A 22972-nucleotide genomic window follows, 5' to 3' on the forward strand; every position below is an offset into this window, starting at 1 on the left:
TGGACTCGATTCGGTTTATTACGCGCCAGTGTAACATTAAATACTGACCACGTTGAAAATTGACCCCATAGATCCTTTTCAACGTTGAGAATTGACCCCGTCAACATTTCAACATTAAATTTTGATCAAAAGATCCTTTTTCAACGTTGAGAAATGGCCCCACCAACATTTCAACATTAAATTTTGATCAGTGGGGTCAATATTTAATGTTACACCGGCTGTACCGCCAGTTTAATACTTCAGTAAGCATCTGTTGATTTGATCACAACTGATCGGCAAACACTTTGAAATAATATAACGCGCTAACACGAGCTGATGCAAGACTCTCTCCAGTTGCCATTCTGTGTATTTTATAGTTCTTTGACACTCTGAAGAGTAAAATTAAAATGATTGAACTCCCTTTAATATTGAAAATAAACAGGGTAAGGAAAAACATCAAGTAAAAAAAAAAACCTGAACTAAATATAAAAGTTTGCCGAGATTCTTTATGAATAAAGTCTCAGATAAGCTTTTCATGTTGACTGATTTTTTAGCTCCGCTATTTAGAGAAAATACCATCATGAGACGGAGTGTCATGCGCAAGAACCAGGTCCCTAGGTATAAGGTCAAGGTCACACTTAGAGATCAAAGGTCAGATTCAAGAATGACTTTGTCCGGAGCATATCTTCTTCATGCATGGAGGGATTTTGATGTAACTTGGCACAATTGTTCACCATCATGAGACGGAGTGTCATGCGCAAGAACCAGGTCTAAGGTCAAGGTCACACTTAGAGGTCAAAGGATACAAGAACGAAAGCTTTGTCCGGAGTATTTCTTCTTCATGCATGGAGGGATTTTGATATAACTTGGTACAAATGTTCACCACCATGAGATGGAGTGTCTTGTGCAAGAACCAGGTCCCTAGGTCTAAGGTCAAGGTCACACTTAGAGGCCAAAGGTCAGATACAAGAATGACTGTCCGAAGCATTTCTTCTTCATGCATGGAGGGATTTTGATGCAACTTGGCACAATTGTACACCATCATAAGACAAAGTGTCATGCGCATGTCCCTTCTTTAGAATTACTTCCCTTTGTTGTTACTATAAATAGCTTATATTGCAACTTTTTCATTACTAGTTGTGGGGGAAAATCGAGACCACTTTTCTGTAGTAAAACATGCATATTACATCCAATGTTGAGGTGTATTTTGACCTATCTCTACAGGGTAAGGATTTTTGTGTGTACTTAAAAAAATTTTTGGATTTTTTTTTTTTTTTTTAAGATTAACTTCCCTTAGTTGTTACTATAAATAACTTGCATTGTAACTTTTTTATAATTGACCATATGGAAAAACCAAGACCACTTTTCTGTGGTACAACATAGATGTTTTTTTTTCAATCAGTAACTTGAGAACCACTTTACCCAGAATGTTAAAACTTAATAGGATGATTGCACATGCAGAGTTTACGACCCCTATTTATTTTGGGGGTCACTGGACCTGAACATGAGAAACAATTTCCATTTCATAACTTAAGAACCACTAGACCCAGAATTTTGAAACTTAGTCTGATGATTGGACATGCCAAGTAGATGATCCCTTTTGCAGCCAACCATCATTGTCTCTTTGACTTTTGCTCCTGTCCCCTATTGACTTCTTGCCTATATGACTATGCATTTGGGGAGAAATGCATTTTTCTTCAAAATCATCTTCTAGTTCACCTTTGCCGAACTTGCAGCTCGTTCCTGTGGGCATGTCATTGTATTAGATTTTGTTATCGTTAAACTACTTAAACTTTTTGTATTTAATTAAATTGAATTATCGTTATCGTTAAAACTACATAATCTTTTTATAATTTTGGATTTGAATTATCGTTATTGTTAAACTACATAAGTTTTTTGTATTTGATGGATTTAAATAATTGTTATGTATGCTTTAAACTATATTGTATTATCAAGGGGTGCAGTATTCCCATATACTGCTTAAGGGATTACTTTCGTTGTTTCTGAACTTTAACGAATATTTTAGTAAATTTTATAATTAGATCTTGAATTAAAATATGTAACTGAAATTTTGTTTTGCTTATTTATTTAAACATGAGCTGTCAAAAATAGGTTGTATTTTGGTGGTTTCACAACGTTAACCAACAACGTTGTCACAACGTTGATACGACTCCACATTTTTACGTTGTCACAACGTTGTATCTGACCGCAACACAACGTTATGCCACAACGTTGTCGCAACGTTGACACGACTCCACACTTTTACGTTGTCACAACGTTGTTTCTAACGTTGTCACAACGTACAGCACAACGTTGTAACAACATTGTCACAACGTTACTGTGCTTCCTGGGTTTCTCCAGTTCCAACAATATATTTTACAAATTGTGATGATACGAAGATATTTAGCAGCAATTGGCAGTATCTGACATTGAAGTTTACGGTTAAATTACCTCTTATTTAAATCTTTTCATAAAAAAGTTGTTTCGTTTCGTCAAAGCAGCCAAACATAGACGATCTACTTTCGATTTCAAAAACTACAAGAAAATATAATTTAATGTTTCGCCGATTTGTTTATTTCTCGAAAAATAAGAATTAATATCATTTTTAATATCAGTAGTAACTAAACAAACCAGTAAGAGCTTCTTCTTCCGATAATTTATCCGTTTACTGACTACAAAATTCAACCCACGCAGTCGTAGAAGCATTATTATAAACAGGTCACGCGTGTTCGCCGAGAAGTGTCCAGAATGTAGTTAGGATTCATCCGCGAAGTCTCGCGGAAGAATTAACGTACTGCACATATCTTATTCGGGTCATTTAAAATGAAGCTGTCATAATTTAATTTCATCGATGTGCTAAACTCTTTGATAAGAGACATTCCAATGCTTTCAGAGGTACCCACTCAATAAAATACTAGCAGTATGTTCTGAAACTATATTTTGTCTTTCGCTGGATGTTACGCAAGCTTTGTAAGTCTGCGCAATTCATAAAATGCACAGCACAATAAATTTGTTACTTGCGCAATGATTTTAAAGATTATTTTTTGAAACGGACAGGGTAACAAATGAATAATTTGGCTAATAAGTTAATATGCAGTTTTTATTTGAATTTGTGAACATCATATTTGCTATTTTGTGACAAAAGGGCATAAAATTCGTCACCATAATCATATGCGCAAATGTATTACCAAATCCCGCAGAATCGTTATGCGTGTTTATGCTTAATGAGTTACCGCGGAAGAAAATACGTGGCTTTATTCGAGTACTGCACAATTACAAGTCATAAATATGACAGATTACATCGTATATTGGTCATAGCAAATAGGATTGACATAAATGAACTTCATTCGATCAATGAACTCTTTGAAATTAGAGACAATCCAATGGAACTACATCACTTCGCTGTGTTGTGAGGCCATTTAAGAATGAGAAATCGTGCGATAGCAAGGACTCGTCAAACGCTTGACAGCGTTTAGCCGACTCAATAATGCAAACGAGTGAAACTTTTACCAAAATATACAATAAATGGACCATAGGGTCAAAATTTAGCCCAGTAAATTGGTAGGGGGTGGCTTCTATTAAATGTCTATATTTCTCTAAAATCTTGAAATTTCACAATGAAACTTGGCAATATGTTTGGTATTACATCTTTCTTGAAAATAGGCATGAAAATTGTGTGATATTTGATAAGAAACATTTCTTATAGGAATAAGGTCAGTAATTCGGTCGAAAATGTGCTTCCGTGGTGTAGTCGAAAGAAGTCCATAATAAATAGATCCTAATTTTCCCATTTTTTGCGCAAATTCGTGTAGAACGAGTGCTTTAATCACCATTTTTCACTACTAGAATACATTCTGCATGAAATGAGACGGTTTTCATGTTGATACACCCCACATGGCAAGTTTTGCAGATCGAAACCGGAAGTAGGTGTTTATTGCGCGGACGAGAGCAAATATGCGCCATTTTTAGGGTAGCAGACCACAACTGACTGGCATTTCACTAGGAACTACATAACCCCCTATTTTCTTTTCATTTTTTCGTTAATTTGTGATAGAACTTCCATGAAAAATAGGTGTAGGAAAAAGTGATGTTCTCTAAAGATACGTAAAGACGACCTGAAGTTGTCGTTTTTTATATGAAACAAAGAAGGATTTGAATTACTGACCTTTAACCTAAATGAACCGTTATCATAAAAGAGAACAAGAAAATTTCGTGCAAGCATTTATCAGCTGCTGCATCTCTCTCATGCCTGTAGAAAGTGGACCCGCTAGGACAATGTGTAACTCCCGTCCGATTACGCTGTTTCCATCAAGGTTATAATGCAGTAATTCGGTCCAAAATGTGCTTCCGTGGTGTATCGAAAGAAGTCCCTAATAAATAGATCCTAATTTTTCCATTTTTCGCGCATTTGCGCGTAAATCGGGGGCCAAATGGGCATTATTTCACTCGTGGAATGAATTTTACATAAAATAGAACACTTTTCATGCTAATATTCGCATGTTTTCGAGTTGTTTACTTGAAAACGAAAGTAGAGTGTTTATTCTGCGGACCGCTTTCTGAAATGCGGCAATATGAGGGTACCTGACTTCAGTTGACTTGCATTTCACTGCATACTATTCAACACCCCTTTTTCTTTTCGTTTTCTTGGAGCAAATGTATGGATATCTTGTGGAAAATAGGTCTACGACGGAGTGAAAATCTAGAAACAGTAACAAAATTGTTCTGAAGTAGCTGAATTTTATATGAAACAAAGAACAATTTCTTTTATTGGTATATAGCCTCAATCTCCAAGCAGAGTTGTCGTTCGTGATCTTCACTATCACCGGAAGATCGTGACTCAATATTAGATTTCGGCATTCTTCGCTTGTTTCCGGAAGCAAATGTACGTATGAGCTAAATTTACGGAGTGCCGAAATGACGCACAGGACTACGAAATCGCACGGAGATTACCGCTTGTATTTACGAATTCCTTTACCTTAATTCATGTGTAATGTATAGCTAAAAGATAATGTTTTTGACATTGTCAATGTCCATTTAGTGTCATCGAAATGAAATTAATACTGTTTGTCACTAAAGTGCAGTTTATAATTAGTTTCAGATGGCACATCTTCAAAATCTCTTGGTGTGTTTTGTTTGTATCCAAATTTTGCAGGATTGTCTGATAAATCTGTGACGTTGGTATATTTACTCTTGCAGCAAATAGAAGAAAATAAAATGTTTAGATATCAACAGTGACTATCATATTTTTATGGACCTAAACAATACTTTTCTCGAATTATCGACCAGGCATTTCGTGCAGACAAAAATGTAGTTTTTTACGGTGTTCCGTTGGGGCCATCGCAGTTTCGCGTTGTCGTCCTAAAAGCGAAATCGCGAAAACACGATATTTTGACGCGAAAACACGATGCTATAACGCGAAAACACGAAGCAAAAAATATCTCGTTTTCGCGCTGTTAATATCGTGTTTTCGCGTTTTCGCCCTCGATCTGCCATCGCCTTTTCGTGTTTTCGCCTTCGTGGCAAGTAGGGCGAAATCGCGAAAACACAATATTGATAGCGCGAAAACGCGATATTTTTTGTATCGTGTTTTCGCGATCTTGTATCGTGTTTTCGCGTTTTCGCCCTCTCAACTGCAAAGGCGAAAGCGCGAAAACACGATGTTTTAATATCGTAATTTCGCCTTTCGGTTGGACTTGCGCAAACGTTTGCAAGACATTTCGAGAGACCGTAAATTCGACCCCGATACATTTCAACTCCAACTCCTTGGACATTTCGACCCGTCCTTGGACATTTCAACCCCAATCTAATCCTTTTTTCGACACCCATTCTGTGATATGCATGGAGGTTAAAATATGTAGCAGTGTAGTTATTAATCCTTTAGAGTAAATTGATAAAGATAATATGTATAACATGTAATAGAATGATGAAATCAGGATCGAGTTGGTCTTTTGTTTTTGAAGGTGATATAGGTTTTGATATTTTTAATATTAAGATAACTGTTATTCAATATTATCCATGTATATGCTTGCTCGCCTGTCTACCTTTTCATCGGTCAAATAAGGTAGAACTTGCTAAGACTTTACTGAATGTGTTTTTACATGAAATCTGCTTTATAACTAGAAGGCAGTCTGAAGGATATACTTACGTACAAGTTTACAAGTACATTGTATTTTATTTAGAGCAGGGAAATGTCTCTAAATGTATTCCTCTTTTTTGTAAGTATATATATAAAAATACTATGTGAATCTAGGCGATGCTCTTGTTGAAAAACACGCACTAAGTGTATAAAACGGCAATGTTTAGCCGCATCTGCACTTAGAAAATGGTAACATACTAATAGAATAACAAATCAAATTATCAACTTTAAGATGTCATCGTCAAATCTCAAGTTAAGCCCCTTTCCCCACCCCCTCCCCGCCCAAAAAAAAATAACATTTGGATTGGCGGGAAACACAATGGAACGCTTTTACATTGTTGTGAATTAAAGTCATACCGCTTCTCAAATAGCTACAAGGTCAGAAAAAGATAGAAACTGGTAAAGTTCTGCATGCCGGGAATCAGTTATAGTTTCCATACAGCGCTATATATAGCCAGAAAAATGCTTGCATTCAGATTTACAACAATATAAAAATATTGAATATTTTGCTATTATGCGAAATAAAACTTGTTTCTTTTACATTTTCACACTACTGATAGAAATAGGATAACCACCCAAATCGCATCATACTTTATTTGCAAAAATGTAAATAGCACGTCGGCTTGAGTTTCGTGTTCAGTTGAGAATAAGCCCAGTGTCATAAAATGCTCTCTCTATATTTTATCCATATATTGTGTGTCATTTTGTCTGTCGTTTTGTCTGTCAGTCTGTCTGTCTGTCTATATATATATATATATATATATATATATATATATATATATATATATATATATATATGTGTGTGTGTGTGTGTATTTTTGTATGTCATTTACTACAGATGGAATCTGCGATAGATTGTCCTTGAAATGAAAAAATATCCTGTGACAACTAGCGGAAGCTAAAAGAAGGAATTTCAGATTGGGGCAGATGTTGTTTAATATATGCATGACGATATACCATGTACAAGTCTTTAATACCATTCTGTCGAGCAATATTTAAAGGTTTGGACCAAAGAAGTTCCATGAAAGGAAAGTTAAAAAAAACAACATCATTTTCAAATTTAAAATGTGTTGGTGTGTATACAATCAGAGAGTATCCAAACGGTCTGAAAAAATGGTAAAAGCGTATATATATCTTTGTTTATTTTATGTGATTACTTTTTCAGTGAAAACACATTTGAAATAGGACTAGTTGTTTTATTGTTTCTGTTTTATTGGTAAAACATTCGTGAAAATTTGGTATCCTTCTTCTCGGCCTTTTCGAAAAAAAAAATGACCGAAAGGAATGTGAACGTGAGTTTAAGATAAATATGTATTCAAGTTCATTCTATTCATTATTTATTTGATTGTTGTTGGCGTAGTCCTAGCTAGTTCAATCCATTGCTAATCAGTCATGTTGTAACGTAGCGTGGCCATTTAATACAACAAATATAACCTTTTAACCAGTTTTATTTAACACAGCAACAGTCTTTATTATTTTAAACATAACATTTTTACGTAGATATTATCAAGTGAAGGTGACCTTATCAATCTAGCATTTCTACCCCATCTCTCTCTCTATCTAGATAATTATGTTTCAACATATATATTTAACTAAGCAGTCTAGCCGCTATGTAAAATTAACATATTTAACTTTGATCCCGGAAGTAAATGGTATAAACAACTAAGTATACCTGTTTAACCCTTGGGCTACATGTTTTGTGACAGGTTTGATAATTCAGCAAGCTTTCAATATTTTCAAGTTATAGATCAGAAAAAAATAGAATATTTATTTAGATTCAAGCATTACAGCTTATCATCTTTCTCCGTAACATACTAAACAATGATTTATAGAATATACAATATTTTAAACCTTTCAAACCTGTTACATTATAATAAGTGCAGCAAAATTTGAATTTTGAGACACATTTTCAATTCCAAGACAATGCCTGGGACCGTTGTAAAATTGCATTGTTTTATAAATAAGTGACTTTAGTTCAGTTAAAAGTCTAGATCTTATTTGGAAAGATGTCGGGGTACTGGCAGAGTTATTTTGTTTTTGTAATGTTTGAATGAAATTATAACATTTGAATATGCAAATGAACAATTTTAAGCATGGTTCTACATAAATTAGTTCTGCACAATTTTATAAACCGAAAGTAATGAAGTAACTTCATTGTTCTGGATAACATGAAATATAGCCTAGACTCGTCATATATGATCGAAAATCTATGTATGAATTTTTGGTGGTCATGCGTATAATAAATGAAATTGTCACTATTTTTCTTAAAATGTAATTGTTAAAATGTTGACAAATGAAATAATTCCAATAATGTTTTCAAATCAGACAGAATTTTTAGACATATATCATAATATCTAAAAAGCACATAGAAATATACATTTTAGTTGGCTATATATATTCCAGTTTATATGTACATAATTCAAAACGGTGATGAGAAGTTTTAATAAAATCTGCAAAGTAGAAAGTTTTCTGTTTGCAAAAATATTATCGAATGTCTTGTGTTTTACTTTGTATTCATACTTCAGGTTACAATTTTCTCTGAAGAGGTCACATGTCCTACTGAAGAGAACATCTTTAAAAATACTTCATCTATGTTAAAATAGTTTGGCTATAAATGTATATGCGCATTTTAATACCAAATAAATAATATGTTATGTTACATTTGTGACTGGAAAAGTGGTCCTATTGCCGATACGAAAAAAAAATTCAAATATCCTAAGATCGCGTTTCTCGAATTTACGGTCTCTCGAAATGTCTTGCAAGCGTTTGAAGGCGAAATTACGATATTAAAACATCGTGTTTTCGCGGTTTCGACTTTGCAGTTGAGAGGGCGAAAACGCGAAAACACGATACAAGATCGCGAAAACACGATAAAAAAAAGCATCGCGTTTTCGCGCTATCAATATCGTGTTTTCGCGTTTTCGCCCTACTTACCACGAAGGCGAAAACACGAAAAGACGATGGCAGATCAAGGGTGAAATCGCGAAAACACGATATTAACAGCGCGAAAACGCGATATTTTTTGCATCGTGTTTTCGCGTTATAGCATCGTGTTTTCGCGTCAAAGTATCGTGTTTTCGCGTAAAAATATCGTGTTTTCGCGATTTCACCCTTAGGACGACAACGCAAAACTGCGATGGTCCCAACGGAACACTGTAGTTTTTCCTATCTTTTGTTTTTTAATGTTCTCTCGAAGTAACATTAGCGATTCTGGGGCCGCTGTCTCGAACATACCTTAAGTCCTATGATGTTCGTAAAGGGTACGTAAGGTATTCGTAGCGGATATTTCCTCTATCTCGAAAGCCTCTTTATTTACGACACTTCGTAAAAGTCCTCGTAAGTTAAGGCTAAACAAACCACCCCTTAGCGTTCTCGTAACATATAAAATATAATGTATTTCTACCTATTTGAAGGTAAATCTGTTTGTTTCTTATTGTACCACGCTGAAACTGACGTGAATATATTATTTATAGAAGTTGTCATTCCGTTCGCTCGTGTCAACGAACATGAATTTTTTTTTCATATTGATGGATAAACTTAGTGATTTTAGTTTGTTTTTATAGATAAAAACGCACAATTAATTTTGTTTCACAGCGAAGGAAAATGCTCTTTAAAATTCATTAACACCTGTCCGTTTGTTCATATGGACTACCGTTTTAACGGTTATCAGGTACACGTGCATTTGGTCGTAAATGACGTCATTACATGAATTATCCATGACTTACGATAACGAGCGCTTTACAAGGCGTTAAAAGGTGTGTTACGTAATATGCAGCATATGAATTACTGAAGTGCAAGACTAGGCCTTAAAGGGTAAGCTGCTTGAATTAAAAATTAATGAGCGCTGAAAAGATAATATGAAGTAATGAGCCGCAAATTTTTAAAAAAATTTGGAAAATTACTGATTCATCTTTTCCTTAAGCTACAGACTTCAACATTAATTGGGCATTGACCCGAATAGATATATGTTAAGTCATATATTATTTCCTCATTATCGTTTGTTTACAAGGCAGTTGATTAGGTGGTGTACGACATTTAAACAAATCCGGTCTGAAGTAGTATTAAGAATAATATGAAAGTCTTAACCAAGGTTTTGATGCTCACGTACTCTTATTTTACCATAAGCAAGACTTATAAAAAGGGCACAAAAAATGAAATCTGGAAATTGTCCGGTTTTCGACAGGATGTAGTTAAAACCAAAGAGCTATAAAAATAAATTTATTTTATACTTCTTTGTTAAAACCTTTATGCGGCGGAGGCTTATGATAAATATAGTCAACTTAGTTCGCTCAAATTCGCAGGGTACCGTGGAATATTTTTCGAGCCATTGGTTGGTAGACCCAAACGAGTTTCCAGTAATTCCATATGTAATCAGGGTCAGAAGTTACCAGATAAAAATCCATAAATTTTAAGATGTACTACATATCACAGTAAGTAACTAAAATGTAGTTAAGACATACGAAAACTGTACAGAAACTAATCAAATATTATCCTTTTCATATGATTTTTCAAAACTGTCACAGATACAAGCAAGGTTTCCCGAAGATGCGTTTATCCGCTTAAAAAGACACCTATTAAGCTTTCGCCTGCTGGCGGCAAGTGATTCAGCCTTTGCGATCAGTGAAGACAAAGACTGAGAAAATATCTCAAATGTCGACAAGACATTTATTTCTCACTTATCGGACAGAAAAATCTCTATTTTTAGAAGTGCTGGAAAATCTTATCTCACATGGGTTATCCCACACTCCTGTGACGGACTCATTCATGCGCTGAATATACATATTATTTATGTAAAATAATTAAAAATCAGGTACCTTTATCTTTTCTCTCCGTTCCTTATAGTGTATTTCTCGATTCAAAATTCATTACTTTATGATAAGAACGTACCGTTACGTTACAAACGATAAAACTAAAGCGGAACTTTGTTATTGTGCGTCACTAAAATATCACGACGTCACTTCTGCTTACGGACGCCAATTTCCCGCGTTTTAAGTAGTTTCGTATTTTATGCTTGTTTTTATTGTTTCTGTTGTGGTAAGTGAGAAATAGAATCCATCATTGGTGTTCGGTGAAGATCGGAAATCCCAACCCTCGGGCGCACCGCTCAAGTCTTAAACTCGGCTCAGCCTCGTTTAAGACTTGAGCGGTGCGCCCTCGGGTTGGGATTTTCTGATCTTAACCGAACACCAATGATGGATTCTCTATGTCTGTTTTCCCGTCTACAGTGTCTTTTATCCGGTTCATAAGTATACGTGTACCCGTTTATTGGTGCAATAGGTTATTTATAAGTGCTTAAGTGTTATTTATGTAACGTATAGAACTTGCGATTCTACGAATAAACCACAAAAAATGTTTAAGAGGAAATGGATAATTTGCAGTCATTTGTAGTCTGTTTAAATTGGATTCAGCACCGTTTTCAACAGTATTCATGTACATGTGTTTCAGTAATGCAACGTATAATAGTAGTCAACACTAATTTTACAACCTTCCTACATCAATAAAGAGTACAGGATACATAGATATTTTGTCATATCGTCAAAAAAAACCAAAAAACTTTCTCATGCCATAAGATCGGACATATATGGTTGCTGATTTAGGACTCTTCATTATGTATCGTTAACGTGCGTACATTTTATGTAACACATTTCATTGTGCCGTACTTGCACGCTCGCCAACGCGCCATAACGAAATTTGAAAGTTTTGTGTACGTAACAAAACGAAACCAACAACGTGACATAACGAAACATAGAAGCATTTCATTTCGGGCTGGTGCGCATGCCATCAACATAAGACGAAATGAAATGTTTCGTTACTAGTGTCGCGTTGGCGTGCGCGCTATAAACAAACATCTCGTTTTGACTTGTTTGCGCGCGTGCCAAGACAAAATAAAATGTGTTGTTGTCTCGCGGTGGCGTGCGCATCAGGACGGCACAATGAAAGGATCTACATTGCATAGAAATTCAAGTTTTTCTGATTGAATTGAGGGGAGACGTTTTCATGTTGTTGTTGTTCATATGTCATTTTTTGTTTACCTTGGAAATTAGTTGATAAAATCTAGGACACTATCTGTTTGGCTTGAAAGTTCTGCAGCTCGGCTGGTATATATTTTGATTAGGAAATCAGTTTGGTTCAAATAAGATTTTACGACACAGTCTGTTGGTCACAATTTTTGTCCAATGCGCTTGGTGGTTTCCTGAAGCCATTTTGATGGGAACCATAAGAGGACGGGGAACTGTAACCGTTTTGTTGTTGTTGTTCGTGACGTCACTACCGGCACCGACACTGCTTCGCGGTGAAGAGCAAACGTCATTCGATTGATCAGTAAGATTGGTTATATTTACCAGACAAAATTCTTATGAGACTGACTTCCATTTAACTGATAAATTGATAAAGGTATTTTACAGACACATTTTTGAAAGAAAATGAAACATTTTTTTCTCTATTCCTAGAGGCCGCGTTTAAACGATGTTGTTCATTGCAGACCTGGAGCGGTCTTCTCCGGAAGTAATTATCAATCAGAGCGCACGGCAAAAATACGCAAATTTTTGCATGTCCGCACGCATTTAGTGTACATATATAATATGTATAACATACTGACTAAAGGTTAGGGTTAGGATTACCATGGTTACAAAGTATATACATTAAAGATACTTATCATTGAAATCGCTTGAATTCAGTATATACCGGAGTCTATAATTTATCACAGGCGATCCAGTCTTTTAAAAGTCACACTTGCGTTTAAATGACGCCACGCTTATGGCACATACGTCATTTTGTCACGCGTAACGTTACGCGAGCGCAATGTGTAAACTGTTGTTAAAACCATTTTAAAGTTGAAATTAAAAACATGTAAGATCAAATTTATCTTTAACTCGTTTACACAAGATTTTACATTTTGGATTATTATCCTGGTGAGCATTGGTGATTTTCATTATTCCTAATTTTCAAAAATGCGATAACGGCCAATAGCAAATGAAGCCACGCTTGAAAGAACAAAATATGCGGAGGGTTCAAAACCGTACATAATCGGGGTTTTCCGTCGAATTGGCAGCGGATATTTTCATAAACTGAAACTGGTAATTTAAACAGTAAATATGACTTTACATTGCATAGACATTTCCTCTTACCGCATGGCTCCGTTTTGACAGCGTTAGTATTGTGCGTATCAGCCCGAAAAAACCAAAAACTAACCTGACTAGTAGGTCAGTTTATCCTACCTTCATGCAAAATAAAGGCAAAAATCAAGGGGTCAGATAAATTTTGCTTTATTTGGTCAGTGACTAAATAAAGCTTGGCGGACTACTTTTTGGATTTTTTTTTAAAACGACGCCATCTTGTTTTTGAGCATAACTGCTAAAAGACATAGATTCTCTATTTATGCAATTATTTTCATAAACGCGCTTTTATTAGGTATGTGAGACCATCACAAATGTATAGTGTATGCATACCGTACTTGCAATTACTACAAAAAGTTTTTATAACGGAAACGCTCGGAGAAACGGAAAGTGACTCATGTATAGCGTTTGTTCAGAATTTTAGCTTTCTACTCGTCAATCTAGGAATATATTGCATCTGTAATGGAGTGTTATTGAATAAAATCATCGAGGAAACGGTTTGCCTATTCGTTTTGTCAAGCGGCGATATGGCGTGTATATAAGTCTCGTCAATCGTTTGCTTGGTGAGGATGGGCAATCCGACATTCAACTGAACTTCGGACAAAACTTCACTTGGCAGCAAATTAAAATTATTCTTTAATGTTCAGCAGAACAGAGAAGTCAGACACAAAGCAGAACAAGGTTAGCCTTTGTTTTTCGGCTCTAATTTTATAATATTTTTATTTTAAATACCTGTTTGTGTAATGGTGGGGCGTATTAATTTCTGTGCAAGACAGACTCGGATCTAGTTGGTGGTAAATTTTGAATTTTAATTAAAGAATGATTTTAGATCAGAAGGTAGGATAAATAGAACATTAGGTTACTGTCTTATAAATTTAAATTTATTAAGTTCGTCTACGAAAAAATAAAAGTCTCGGCAGAGCCTCGACTTTTATATTTTCTCCGACTCACTTAATAAATTTAAATTTATAAGACAGTAACCTAATATTCTCTATATACTAAGCATGTAAGCAAAACTTCCAGTTAGACCCATACATTTTTGCCACGTATCCTGGCACCTGGAATAAAGCAGAAAACGTACAGAATGTCGCTTCTGAATAATTGTTTTCTTGTGTAATGGTATTAGAGAACTTTCTTTCAAAGAATATTGACAACTGTAACATAAATCACAATGCTTACCTGACGTCGTGATATTCCTGCTTCCAACATTCTTATAGCAAGTGCCCTTTCATCGAGTCGCATCCGAGGCATATTCAGTTTATTTAATATTTTCTGGTTTTTGCTTACACAAAACGCCAGGCTTCTGTAGACACACAACAAAAATTAAATTCAACCAAATTTTAAGGATGCAAATGAAAAAATCACGATTTGCACGCGCACAGCCAAGCACGGGATTTTCGCAAAAGTAAAAAAATTCTTCCGATATTTGTGTATGCATTCAGGTCAATAAAATGATGTTTAAACTACTGAAATGGAGGAAAAAATAAGAATACAGAGGTACATTGTCGAATAAATATAGTGTTGGAACTTACTACGCTTTTTTTGCAGTTCAGGGGCATAGACTACATTTGTTTTAAAAGTTGCCATGTAAGCATACATGTTTAGCTCAGATAGTAGATCACAATGCTTTGCATCCAGAGGTCGCGATTGACTGTTACCGTTCTCCGCATTTTAGTCATACGGAGATCTTAGTTATTGTTTTGTTTGGTCATATGACAAATTTTCACCTTTTGATGGTAGAAGATGGGCCCAGTTATTAACATTTTGTTGAGTTCCGTTTTCTCCCAAGAAAACTTCAGAAAGTATATAATTGTTCTAGTTTAGATGTAGTGAAATTAAGCATAATGTGTTTACAACCCCGCCCCCCCCCCCCCCCCCCCCCCCCCCCCCCAAAAAAAAACAAAAACAAAAAACAAACAACCTACTATTATGATAACCCTATCATATTGACTGATTCTTACACATTCGGTTTTTCAAAGAAGGTCAGTTAACAAAACTAGTGATCTGGTGGTGGACGAATGACGCACTGTTTTCTGTCAAACCACAACGCGCCCGGGTATCGAACACGTGTCCTTTACTTTCACAGACGTGTGCAGTACCTACTAAGCCTAACTGGATATGCTTACTGTACTATTGGGTTTTAATTTGCTTTACACAGTTTTCGAAACACGAGGGCGTAGTCGCGATGTGGTCGTCGTAAGAATTGTAAATATGAAAAACCCAGGCTAAATATAGACTTTTTTAACTTCTACTTTCACATACAAAATGTTGTAAGTAAGGCTCTGATTGGCTAATGGAAGGATCGTCAGAACGAGGCTATCAATAGCACGTCTTCAGATCCAATGTGCATAGCGTTAACTCACCCCGTTTACCCGGAAAAGACGTGTTATTTTGAGTCTATTTTATTCATTTCGTAGCTACACGAGTAAAACAATGAAAGGTATGTATGCAGTTGTCCTTCCTCTACACGGAGGTGTAATTTTTTCCTATCACAAAAGTCGGATCAGATTTAAGACTTGAAAAACGTTCGGTTTTTCATTCAACACTGTCCCTCGGGTAGGGAAAACCCCGTCTTACACAGACAGGCATGTAAGATCCTTATAATCTATATTTCAGACTTCTGACCAGTGTTCAATCTTGACTTTACCCTGTTAAATTTCTAAAATGGACTGGTCCATCATTCAATTTGGGCAATGCCATTTATTATTTGAAGGGGTGTTCATAACTTGCCAATTGTCATTACGGGTTCACTACCTTAAATAATAAGTTGGTCAAAACGTTACTTCCTGTGTGTTCAAGCCTCAGGCCATATCATATGTACTGATAAAACGAACGACGCTAATATAATCGCATAAATATTTTGGCATTCCTGGGTGTTCAAGCCTCAGGCCATATCATATGTACTGATAAAACGAAGGACGCTAATATAATGGCATAAACATTTTGGCATTTGGATAGCTAAAGATGATTTTTTTCCTGTAAAAAATAGTTGAAAATATGTATGTTGGTTGATTAGAACAGTGCCATGTGTGATAACGTTAAGAACATAATGGCATTACATGTATATATTTCAACCTTCATCAAACAAATTACATCGATATTACCTGCGCCTTCCTTCAAATTAAGTTAATTGATACGCTTTTCCCCCATTTAATTAGGCCAGTCCCTGCAATCACGCCATTTAATTTTGTACTGTAACGGTATTCTTTTTAAATGTAATTGTCCGTCAGTTTCACGCGATTTGTTTTAATGGAACTAGAAAAAGATCAAAGCAAATAATTACGACCGTGCGAATCATTAGCACGCCATGACGTTACTCACGCGGCTACACGCGCTTTACAGGAAGTAATATATAAATGTATATATACGTGTACATTCAAAACAACTAGTGTGGGATGAATTATGACTATTTATTTGGTAATCCGTCTCGATGTGTCAGAACATGCATTACCACTCCGGGAGAACTACGTTCCAACGTAAGTCAAGTCTCATCGATATCATGTGACATACCTCAACGATGAAGCTACGGTATCGCTTCGAATGACCTTGTTGATTCACTTATTATGTGTAATTAAGCATATATTTTACGTTTTCATAACTGAAAAGATAAGTTTGATGTGTAGAAGATATATTAGCTATTTGCAGCATTTTGCAAGACATAGTTACAAATACACTTATGTAAGCTACATAAATGTTGCAAGGCCGCAACGATAACATACATTATGTGACAACGTCTCACATACAGTGTTGCAAAGTCTCAGCATCATAATTACCATTTGAACTTGTAGAATATTAATTACACTTATTGGATAGCACGTACATGCGTACGCCGGTAATCAATACTGAATAGATAATCAGGATCGTATAGCATTACTTCAAGAACTTTCCACATAAATTAGCTATTTCGTAACAAATGTTTTCGACATCATGTGCAGGCGTATTGCTCATTTTGTTCGCATATAATAATTATTATTACGCCGTGCAAATGTATGCCTATAAGGAACCTGAGACGTCATAACTCGTAACCATACAAGGCGCAAGTGCCCTCAGGACGGATATTTCTGTTGAGTTCGTAAACACATAACTGATTTTTTTCTTGCGTATCGTATAAAAAATAGCGTTTCATTCTGACAGATCATTTTTGTTGCATGCCGTATTTTACAGATAACAACAGAAATTTAAAAGCAATTAGAAACACTTTATTTGCAGTACTCATTCTTATGGCAGAGAATGCACCCACAGCGCGGGAAATGAACGTCCGTAAGCCGAAGTTACATTCAAGTGAAGCACAATAACAAAGTTCCACTTTAGTTTTATCGTTGAAAGCGTAACGGTATGTTCTTTCCGTAAAATAACGTATTTCAGACCGACAAAAATACTACATGTAAATAGGACGAAGAGAAGGTCTTAAGGTACATGATATTGTCTAAGTTCACATATACAATACCATATAATATCAAAGCAGCACAAGTTGTCATAACCAGCACGAGAGCCATCGCATGGGGTGCCAGATGGGTTTTGCAGGCATTGGTAAAGTAGACGGAAAGGCCAGTCCGGTGTAGTTTTCCTTATTACGTATCTGAAATTATTTCAATTGAGTTTCAATGGACTGCGATCGTGCAATATTTTTCCTTACTATATACGTTACTATAAATATTAACAAAAGGCCGTTTAAAACGGTCATTACGGCTTCTGTTTATGTATCCATAATGGCGCAGTGCGCCTCTAGCGCCATAACCATAACGGCCCCGGGTAACCAGAACGTCAACGCGTTTTGATGTTGAGGCCATGAAGCAACATTATTTATGGCGATTGAAAGGTCGCTGAATCAGATCGATTGTCAAATATTGATGGCATTGTTGATAAAAAAGCAAAACAAATAATTCTTTCAGGTGATTGGAAAATATATAAAATGAAAATACCAAAATAGATATGAAGTGAACGTATATGATAAAAAAATAACGGCTGGTTGTGCCTTCTAGCCGCAATGAAAGCACAACCCAGACGTATATTAACTTCGTAGCAATTCTTCATGAAATGATTTTCTTTTCAACCCTAAATTATGCTTTATGTAAGAAAGTACAGCTATCAAGGCATTTGATTTTATACAACATGTAGCCTTTTATCCAAATGGTATAGAAACAGAAAAACCCCAGTAAATGCTTGAACAAATGAAAAATGCAGTTTAAACTTTTCTTACCCGATTATATGTGTAATAAACAGGTAAATAGATGGGAGAACGGTGTCTTTTAGTGATAATGGCCCTAAAAGAAAATAATAGCCCTCGGGCTATTATCACCTTGGCAGGGCCATTATTACTCAAAGGCACCACTCTTCCATATATTAAAACTGTACATATTGCGGACAACGCTTTCATATCGGAGAGTAATGTTTTCTAAACGTTTAAATGGAAAGAATTGCGTGATGTCCATGACGTCAACGCGCACGTTGCGACGTCTATTTGACGTTTCAACTTGCGGAAAATATGAATGCGCGTCAGCTTGATTTGTTTATTAGATTTTCGGAGAAATTCTTCTCGTAGTTTTCCTGTTTTTCGTACCAGAAAGAAAATTTAGACATAAAGTAATTACTTGATAGTAGGTACGTAATAAAAACGTTATCAATTTTGTATGTGGATACATGTATATGCACTCGTTCTTTCGCGGATGCTGCAGAACAAGTGCATTATATCCACATACAAAGTCAATAACCTATAAATATTGACGTTTTAGTTTTATTTCGGGTGCGTGTCTTCAATTGTGACGTCTGTTTGAATAATACACACGTAGTAATTATATATTCTTTTTAGATTTACATCGATAAATAAGCATTCATTCTTCATAAAGTCGCGCAATATTTTTCTATTTCCACCGCAGGACGCGTGCATATACCTAGATACAAATCTAATAACCTACGATTACATGCTTACTTGAGGTTCCTTAGTTGCGTCCTGTGCTTCAAAAGAATCTTTTTACAGACCTAATAATAATTAAGGTGTGCGCATGCAATAGTATAAGTCAACTCCGCGCTTCCCCGTACATATTGCTAGTAAGATGTCTTGGGGAAACCGTCAAATGATAACATGTAAAAGAAACGGATAAAAAATACTAGTAGATATATACATACTTTGAACCAAATCTGATTTTCAGTCATAGACTTACTGGTATATTTCACTCGAATATAAGTAATGTTTAGCCGCAAGACTTCGATGAGTGTCAGTAACGCTTACCTATGTCGCGTTTAGAGTTAGTATCATCATCGGTTAGAATGAGGAACATGATATTAAATAAATATTAATGTTTTGATAAATTTATGCAATTACTTTTAGAATCTGAATACATGTTCAAGTCAAGACATAAGTAAATATCATAAAAGTAATTGCTATATATGAAAATAATATAAGCCGTGTCATATTGAGCGATATGGTAACCAGAAGTCGTTGAGATATGTCACATGATATCGTTGAGACATGACTTACGTTGGAACGTAGTTCTCCCGGAGTGATTACGGTAGGATTTTTGTTGATAACAACAACCTCCAACCCCCAGCTCTGTGCATTTAGCCACTAGCAGTTAGTCAAAAGAAGAGTTTCGGCACGGATTACAGTTAAAAGTCATTTAAATCTAAATAAAGCTAGATCTGTGAAAAATGATCAAACCCGAGATTCTGTAACAAATATGTAGAATTGTTATCATTTTGCAGGATTTTGTTTACTTTATGACCCTGTGTCTGTAATATTATGTACCACTTTCCTCCCTGTGCGGAATTCTACAGCTGTAAAAGGCTTGCTTTTTTTTGTTCAATATAAAAGTTTTTTTTTTTTTAATTGAACACTGACTGTATAACTGTTCGAATTTCGTAAATAAGATACAGCTGTGAAAAAAAGTTACTGCTGTAAAGATGAAAAAGTTGCAGCTGTAAATATGGGAAAAATTTACCGTTACAAGCGTTGAAAAGTGGGCATTATTTCAGTATTCGAAAGCTGAGAATACAAATGGTTGACCAGAGATTCACTAGAGAAACTAAATAAAGCTAAATAAATGATATAGTAAGCAACGAAAAATACGGAATATACTAAATAGCATACGATATAGCGATTGCATTATTCATATTTACAAGGTGGAAACTATTCATCGGATTTTGTTTGTAAAAAAACATTTTTGTCACGTAAACATTACAATATTGAAATTATTTCTTTTAAGGTCAGTTAACATATACACCGATCCGAGACCGGAACAGAACCCATGCAGTTTATTTTTTCATTCGCCAAGTTTTGAACCGAACGTGTAGATGCATATATCGATAAAACCGACAGATGCGCCCCAAAATATGATTATTGCATATTAAATTTCACCAACTTGGCACATACCTCGTCTTAGTAGTGGAGCTTCTATAAAAGTTTCATAGAACTCCAGCAGAGGAAAGCGTAGCGTCCCACTGTAAAAGGGCTGAACACTTAACATGCGGTGTGTCTCAAAACAGTTGGATCATAACCTCTTTTAATAAAACGTTTAATGATTTTACTAAATACGCTTGAAAAATTGCATGACTCAAAATCTTACGAAGTTTGTAAGCCACATCCCCATAAAAACGGTTTGTGATAAACCTTCTCGCAGAAGTGTCTTTAAATTGCTATTGTATTTTAAAACCAAATCTGAATTACGATGGTAAAATTTAGCAAAGTATTTACATATTTTATAATAACGGTAGCCCTGTTGAAGAAGCTTATTTGTAATATATTGATTACGTGTATTGAAATCCTCAACATGACAGCACGCTCTTGTAAACCAAATTAACTGAGAAATATATATCCCATAAGATGTTGCCTGGGGTACATCCCCATCCAAATGGGAAATTTACAATTCTAAAATTAAAATCATCCCTCTGGTCATAAATTTTGGTATGTATAAAACCAAACCGAGCCTGCAACATTTTCATGTATGTCGTGTTGGGCGACCTGTGGTTTTCCGAGGCCACTTTGACAATTCTAAAAAGAATGATCAAAATCCTAACTTCTGGTTGACATACCTGGAAATGGTATTATAATGGTATATTAGTGTTTCTGTTGGTCACGCGAGCTATAAGGGGTGGTATTTTGGATCTAAATCCCTCCGTATTTCTATGCAAGCTGCCTTTATTTCATAGATAAGATGATATAAATTTTGCACGTTGGGGAACTGTCTTTCTGTCTTTCTGGCCAATGCACATCATCTGCCTCATAAAGTCTTACAACACTTCAGCAATGATATCGTTAAGGTTAAGAGGTCAAACACCAAAGTCAATCAGGTGGATCCTGATCAAAGCCGAGAATGGTTGAATTCAACTGGGAAGAAAGGTGGAGGAATAATTATTATAACGAGAACCCTAGCTGGTCTTAGTAGACATTTGCAAATTAATTCGATGCCGAATCCGAATCTGACTTCGGGTGTAGTTTAGGGACTTTCTCAAAACAATTACTAGCAGTGGTTCAAATAATAAACTAGGTTGTTGGCTAACATTTTAACTTCGAGCTGTTTTTGTCGATTGACTACATATTTTGCTAAACTGAACCGACTACCAAGTTGTCGTCCGAATAAATGCAAACATTTTACTGTATACAGAACATACTGAAGACATTGAACAGATCGCACCCCTGTTTTTTTGTTGCTGTTGTTGTTGTTGTTGTTTTCAGAATACTGCTGACCATATTCCTAAGTAGTCGTCGGAATAAATCAAAACTTTACAAGTTTTAGTTTCTTTAAGTTAGTGGTCCCATAACTCCAAATATAATATCTACACATATTACATCTATTCTTAAAGTGTTGTTCATTGCATATGGAATTAAAGCTGTTACAACATTTTTTTTTTCTTAATACGTGGTAAATACACTTTAATTGCCAGGATACGAAGCATGTTGTGATTTTGGTTAGATCTATCTACAATGTAATTGTAAAATTCCATTACAATGAAGAAAATCGGCGTTAAGAAGAGAGTTTCAAATAAGCGTGGCTTTCTACTCAATCCGTCATGCTGTAATTATGTAGCGTTTCATGTTGTAAATAATTATATATGAATAAAATATTGTTTAAACCAAAATCGGCGTTAAATAAAATAAAGCATACGAATTCCATTAATAATTTTGCTATTTCTGTAGGTTAAGATTAACGTGATAAATTCATCAAGTGTTCTACTTTTTGATACCAAAATATGCATTATAAAGCATTTGATTATAAAAGGACAGATATCGTTTTCTGTATTACATAGCTCTGAAATAGGAGATATGAAATACATAATGCAAGAAAATAACCAAATGCAGATCTTGGTATGACTGAATCACTTTCCCAGATCGCATTTTATGTTCTCTTAATTTCTTATCTCGTAGGCACCTAGTAGGAAAATGCGTGACAAGATTTATTACTGTATGTTATACCTTATTTCCTAAACTTATCTAGTAAATAATGACATGCCGACAACTAGATTCTTTCGAACTTACGTACTTATATAAAAATATATACTCCTGAAAATCGCCTCAACTTCACATTTCCCACAGCCCAAACAGGCCTAATTCTTTGAAAACTGGACAGTAGATTCAGAGTACAAGATTTAGGCCGTTCTGCTTTTGACAAAGAAGACTGCAAATTATCTGAAGCAATCTGGCAGAGGCTCACCAAAGAAGCATTTCCGTGGATTCATAATGAAATCAGCATAGTAGTTCCTGAAAAGGCGAGTCTCAAAAGTTCAGTTAAAGCTATATAGACCATAT

This window comes from Mercenaria mercenaria, chromosome 3 (assembly GCF_021730395.1).
Source record: "Mercenaria mercenaria strain notata chromosome 3, MADL_Memer_1, whole genome shotgun sequence".
NCBI lineage: Eukaryota > Metazoa > Mollusca > Bivalvia > Venerida > Veneridae > Mercenaria > Mercenaria mercenaria.